The sequence below is a fragment of the Lactuca saligna genome, chromosome 9 (assembly GCF_052625555.1).
Source record: "Lactuca saligna cultivar CGN05327 chromosome 9, ASM5262555v1, whole genome shotgun sequence".
In the NCBI taxonomy this organism is placed as follows: domain Eukaryota; kingdom Viridiplantae; phylum Streptophyta; class Magnoliopsida; order Asterales; family Asteraceae; genus Lactuca; species Lactuca saligna.
Window position 1 is genome coordinate 93,188,717 of NC_136425.1, and position 7,712 is coordinate 93,196,428.

Consider the following 7,712-nt stretch of genomic DNA (forward strand, 5'->3'; position numbering starts at 1 on the left):
ACAGAGTATTCCAAAGGAGATCAACTCCTTGGAAACATCCTTCTTGCATTAAGTTTCCTAATCTTAAACAGATTGAAAATTCTAACTTTGAAACATTTCCAGATTCCATTTTGACTATCACTTCTGAACAAGAGTTGCCTCCTTACAGATTATGTCAATATGGTCCTTCCAGAATTATCACTATACTTCCAACTGTCCTTGAGCAACCAATCTTTGGTAACCCTTAGATTGTCCTTGACAATTGTTTAATCCTTTTAGTCATATCCAGTTCTAAACCTTTTCCCTTCTTAATGCCCCAGGCATTTGGAAACTTTTAGAATGGATAACTATAGCACATGTAATCGATCCTATATCCGAAGCATATGGGACACGATTCATGATGTCTCACATAACGACTAAACCAGTCTTTTGCTATAACATTTCCATTTCTATTTCCCAAGTTCTCATAATTCAGAATATGAAAAGGGATGCCGTAATCATAATCGAATTTTAGAACGCAAATAATGGACCCATATACAGAATTTCCTTATGTTGAGCCATTCCAACATGAAATTCATATATATATCCTTGACTAAATGATTAAAACCTCACGATCTAAGCTTATAGATTTGAGATGAAGTGTAATTTCCTCTCCCTTAATTATAGCAAAACAACTTTTCCCAATTGAAACCTTTTGTTTTCTATAATTAACATTGCTAACTTGCAATACTTATCATAATTATCATGCTCCCACTAACATGATGATTATTAGCATAACACTTATGCTCCCACTAGCTTTGACATGTACTCAAAAATAAGCTGGACTTCTAGAAATCAATACTTTATTGACTTTCTTACCAAAGTTTAGATTTCTGATACTGGATTGTTTTGATAGAACTTTATCAAAATCATACACCTTCCCTTAGATAGCACACTTGTGTGTCTAAACAATTATGAAGAGGGATGCCGTAATCATAATGGTTAGACCTTTTTGCCACTTCTCACAAGTCCAGGTTAGTGTGCCGGTAAACCACACACGCTCCACTAACGACTTTGAGAATGCAAATATCACAATTGCTATCTAACTAAAATCTACTTAGTGAAAGTGTTTCCTCACCATCATTTTCATGAATCGGAGAGAAACCTTATGACACTTAGATTTAATGGTGTATGTGTTCTTATACATGTGTATTGTCAAAACCATAGTCACAAGACAAGTATAACGACAAATCCAAACTCATATGGACTGAACTCAATCTTAATTTCTTGCCATCTGGTAGCTCAAGGGCCTGCCATTTCTTCCAAGTTGTTGTGCAACAAACTGAGAACTCTAAGAACTCATATGCAAAGCCAACTTTGATTGGAATGTGCACAGAATATGTCAACACGATAGGCTATAAACCTCAAGTCGTGTGCTAGTGAAGAACTTCAGGTTCTATTCTTGATTAGTTCTTGAGACTTTCAAGACCTTTAAGACTCCCACTGTCCTCTTGACCTATAAGACTCCCTTGTCAAACATCCAAGAGATAGTGTGGATTCTAACCAAGACAACCACTTCACACAATTGGCCTAAGTTGGTCTTTGTTTTATCCAAAACATCACAACTTACCAATTTCAAATGTACAAGAGTAGAAAACTTTTACTCTTACATTTGACACGTGTTTTTAAACCTTCTTAAAGACATGTCACTCAAATTACAATCTTGGAGTATGACTCTAAGACTTGTATTGGAACGAAGTATGACTCATCTTCTTGATTTAACCATTTCAACAATTCAAGATCCCTTCTTCTTAGTCATAAGAATGCACTAAGACTTCCTTAGAGAACAAATTTTGATATAGTTTCTTAATCATTAAGATGATCACAAAACTGATACTAAAGTACTCTCCCATCTTTTCAGATTTGAGAAACTTTTATCTTTCTGCCTAAGTTGATTCTTCTTATTCGCTCTGCCTTACATTGGAACCTTTTCCAATGTCTCAGAGTTACACTTATGCTTGTAAGTATAGTCATATTTACTGAGCTTTAGTAAACTATGACGAATAGCCTTATATCTTTTGTGGTGGACTTAATCAGTACACATGACTATATACTCGATCCCTTAGTCCATTACTTTACTCACACATCCATGTGAACAAGTAATTAGTCTTAATTTTTCCAATACTTGAAGGTTCTCATTCATCATGCTATAGGACTTGCATGATTCCAGTTCCCGGTCCAATTGAGACTTTGGATGATGAGAATCTTTCCTTATTTGGTAAATTTAGACATTACCACAAATGAAGGAATCAATTTCATATTTCCACTCTTGCTATTAATGGAATCATATAAGCAACAATTTTTCCTCAAATGCCATTGTAAGGATATTTTAAAATAAATAAAATCAAAAATTTTCTTTTATTTTAAAACTATGCGGAAAAACTTGTCCTTACAATCTATATGAAAACTTGTTGTTATCTATTCCTTAGCAATATCTCATAACTCCTAAGAAGTAGCTCAAGAATCCGATTTTCAAACTACGCGATAGAAATCCATCTATGCGATCAGATTCAACATATTCTTTCTTTAAGTTCCTTTACTTTTCTTTGATTCTTAAAACATTACCATGTGACCCAGTCACATCATGTATCAGGAATCTCATAATAGAAACTTAACAAAGTTAGATTAGTGGACTTTACCTGAAGTAGAGTCAATCTTATTGACTTTAACATCCTTAGGTAAATTTGGCAGCTTCGCAACTAATGACCCTTACTTTGGCAATATAAACATATGGACCCTTTGATAATGGTACACAGGACTATTACAGACTTAGCCTTTTTCTCAAGACTTTGACTATGGCCGAGTTGACTATGGCCGATCCTTTCCATTGGGAAGAGAATGCTTTTCTGGATTTCCTGTTTCACTATTGTCAATGTCCATCAAGTTTTAAGGAATTTGATCTTAGCAGGTAGATAAGATCATTAAGGGTCTTGTCATAGTCTGTTTCATAGGTGTCCCAAAGGAACTCACTATGTGACTTAGAAAGTGATTGAACTACCAACTTTCTCAAGACTTTGACACCCAACTCTCCCGGCTTGTCAATATGTGACTACATCTCCAAGATGTGACCACACCTAGACCTTGCCTTGCTAATAGGGCTTGAGTGACCTTAAACTTTTCAAGAACTTGTGGGGTAGGGAGAATAATTGGAGGAGGTGAAAGAAGTATGATTTCCATGGAATATCATCTTCATTTAGGAAAGCTTGTTTCAAGAGATTTGGGAAGATCATAAATGTCTAAAACAGACATGTTTTGGGAGATATTCAAGATAGTTGATCTTAAAGTCCTTAATATGACACCCAATATGAAATATTAAGGCTAGGACCCAACAAACTATTTTATAACTTAGAAGAGGTATGCTGTAATCCAAGCTATAAAACAATTTGAAGGTAGGTGAATGACGATTCACCAATTTCCACCAAGATAAACGAAATGTATTATTAGGTTTTAATTGGTTTTGGAAACTCCTAGATCTTTTGAGATTCATTGAACTGTTCAATGGCATGTTTCAATCTCGAGTGTGCCCTTCAGGTTTTGTGACTGGGATGCCGAGGATCACAAAACAAGGTGTGAAGTAACCATGCAAATTACTTGGTACCCTTAAGTGTTTACCCCTCAATCGATGTGCCGGTTAACCTCACACGCTCCATCGATACTATGATAAACATTAAGTTACCCTTTGCCTACCTTGTTAAATACGAGTTAGTGTGTCGGTTAACCACACACGCTCCACTAACCGACTTAAACAAAGTGCAAAGTGTAATTTCATGGATTAGCACCTTATTCACATTTTCCTAAGTAACTAAGATTGGGAATTATTAAGAGTTTAGTTACTTAGTATTTATCATTAATACTTTTAATGAAAGGAGAATTATAGTCCTGTCAAACCCGTTCGGCTAACGACCCTCCACCAGTCAAGCAAACGGTGGGTGAGAGTGGACACCCATTAAGTTGCCATTTTATAGGCAACAACCTTATACCCACCTTATAGACCGTCTTCGTGAATGAGGCGTACTAGCGGTAAGACTGACTTTACTCTTATACATATATATATATTATTAACTTATAATATTATAAAGTATAAGGGTTGAATTTTAACTTTTAAAATTCTAAGGGCTAACTTGGAATTAAAGTATTCATAAGAGAAAACTTTTTCAAATTCCAAAACCTGAGGGCAAGTTTTGAAACTATTCAAAACTAATTAATTCCATAACTTATGTGTTTAAAGTAGTTTTAATCCAAAAGCTCTTCAAGTTCCATAACTTATGGAAGAATTTAAACTAACAAAAGAATTAACTTTTCTTTATTTTTATAATTTATGGAATTAATTAAGGTTACATTTTTTTATTTTATTTAATGAAGAGACTCTTGGTCCTCCATAACTTGAGGACAAATTATGGAGTCATAACTCCAATTAATTAGAACTAGACTCTTCATTTTTGTAACCTTTGCCAATTTTATGAGTTTTATGAGTCTTTAATGTGACTCTTCATGTAACTTGAGGACAAGTTACACAAACACATTTTATACTCAACTCTTAGATTAAAATGGATTGAAAACAACTAATTCAATTAACTTTTCTATTAATCTAAGCAACTCATAAGAACAAGATAATTAAAATCAAACTTTTTCATGTAATTAGTCTAAACCTTAAACTAATACAAAACATGAATCTATTGACAATTATCTTTGAAAATGGATTAGCATGAACATTACCACATTAAAAAACAAGTTTATAAGTTCAAAAACAACTTAGGGTAATGTTCCTAGTCCATTTCTAGCCAAAAAACTCGAAAATATGTTGTCTGGGGTCCAACTCGTCGAGTGCATGAACATAACTCAGCGAGTTGGATGCATTTTGCATTGGACTCGTCGAGTCCCTTCATGGACTCGGCGAGTCTGCTGGGTAGACAACAACAAAACTCGATTTTTCAGCTTCTATTGCAAGTATAACAAGAAAACAAGCCTAGGCTCTGATACCACTGTTGGGTTATGAGCATTCTAACACTCCTAAGTGTACATGCAACCCTAAATACCTTGGATCTATGTTTTCTCTATTATACATGCAAATATGAACATCCAAGGTATTATCCTAATCTAGCATACAAAAACTATCAATATAACAAGATAGAATACATACCTCTTTGATGTAGAATGTCTTCATTAAGCTTGAGTGCCTAGTGCCCCAGCTGTGACACCTCAAATGATTCACACAACACCAAATACACTTGGAATAACTTGAGAGAAATCTACACTTCATGTAAATCGGCTAGCCCTTTCTTTTTCTCACTAGTGGCCGATTTTGATCAAGAATAAGATGCTTATATAGTTATACAATTAGGGTAAACCCTAATTGTCATGACTTTTCATTTCCATGGATCCATGGGTTCAAATACACCATGGAGCATCCATGGAGCATCATATGGGTTTTGGCCCAACTAGATAATCCATGGAGCATTAGCCCACTATATAAGTATGGATGATTTGCACAATCAACCCATATATTTAATTAGTCTTCTTTTGATCACTTAATTAATCCTAGATTAATTCTTGATCAATACTAATTAAATAATCTTATTATTCTTATTATTAATATACTAGAACTTATAATATATTAATAACCATAAGTGTCTTATTTCTCTCATTATAGTCTATCCAAGTGCATGATGCCATGCAACCCAAATGGACCATGTCGGGTCGGGTCAAGTCTTACCAATTATAGTTATGGACTTAGACATTAATCCAACAGGTTTTACATGCACAATACGAGTAACCATAATAGGTATAGTTAGGATATACTACTTACCATTCCAAGTACAAGGAATTACACAAGAGTCAGTTTATTAATGAGTCTATACTACTACATTAGATACTATATGAAGAGATACGATTACATACAATTACAAGGCATACAAATTTCAAGACATACAATTACAAGAGGTATGATTACATAAGATAGTGTAATAGATATTCATGAAATTTTACATATTACAAGTACCATATCAAAGAGATATTTTCATACACAAGAACAAATGAACATTTTCACACGTAAATCTGTTTTATACTAGGTTTGTGAGACATTTCACGTACTTTCGAGTATGCATTATTAAGTCATGTATTATATACCATAATTCCTTGTAGGGGAGCGTGATACTTGTGTATAGATCTATACGGGATTGACAATCCCGCACCTAAACTGTTAGCTACAGTTAGACCGGCAGGTCTGTGGTGACAAACGTCATAACATTCCAACGCCTGAAAAATGTTGTTACTGGCAGTCTGAGTCAGTAGCATGGTTATAAAACTCACATGGGTATTAAAAACACGTTGATTTACAGGGTTGTCATATACCTTAGCGATTATATATGTACACTAATCTATTATTTTAGACATGAAAAACATAATGGTAGTTCATTTTTGGGTCTTTTAAACTACTACCCACTTATAAACAAATATTGGATTTCTGAAGCAAACATTGAAAACAATTAGGTCTTGGTAGAAGGCTACATTTTATACTAGTAGAAAATATGCAGTTTTCTAGGGTTTTCAAACGTTTACAATTACTTACAAACATGTTCGTTGGTACGAACTTTCCTTCAAATATTTACAGGACTTTCTTTACAGCTTTATAAATCAAAGTCACATAAATACTTATGAATTCAACTGCACTATTGCTGATACTCGCTTTCAAAATAACTTGTATTCCTAGGACACGGATAGATAGGTACGACTACCAGGTTCTGTGAAGATGGAGCGATCAAGACTCGTCTTTTATTTTTGAATATTCATTTTGTAGAATTATACTATGAAAGAAATCAAATGTAATTAAAAGTATACTATTAATGCAATGGATCATGTTGTTGCTTGTTTACTACTTTGCATTGTTGTGATACAATACATGACGTCCTCCTCCCCAGAACGTTTCCGCCGTTCTCAGTTTTGGGGTGTGATAGAGATTGATATGGTGATATTGAGTGATGGGCTTCTTCTTCATCACGATGGACTTCTTCTTCATCACTTCCCCCTCTTGAGGAATGCATCCCTGGAGTTTCCTCAAGCCAAGAATGAAGGCCATCGATCTTAGAGAACACTTGTTGGAATTGGGATTTCATGGCATTTGACAGCTGTTGATTGTTGGGAACGGAAGGATTGAAGAGAAGTTTGTGGATGTCTTTGACCAGAAGAAGAATCTCCGAACCATGGATGTTCGAAGTTAATGAGCGCTGCAGCCGGTTGATTGTGGATTGAAGAACAATGATTGTAGACTCATAAGCAGAGTGAGTCTCAACAATCAATGTTTTTGATTTAGAGGCTTGATCCGAGATGGTTGCCTGAAGATCCTTCTTTACTGCAGTTACTTCAGAAATGAGTCGATCAGCTGTGGCCAAAAACTCCTGGTGGCCAGCTTTGCGATTATTATCAAGGGAGCGGATCCCTATTTCGACTTTCAAAGACATGCCCTTAGCTACCAATCGTTCACGTGCTTCGAGTCTCCCAATCCTTTCATCAAGCGACTGCAGTCCTGGAATGTCATCTGGTTGTAGTTGAGTTGGCTTGACCGCAGCCAGGATTTGATCAACTTTAGCCTGAAGAGATAAGAACTCTTTCCAAGTGACTACATTCTTCTCCTTCTTCTTCTTTGGTTTGGAGGTGGAGTGATAGGAGCCACTTGATTCTTCACCTTCATCAACCAT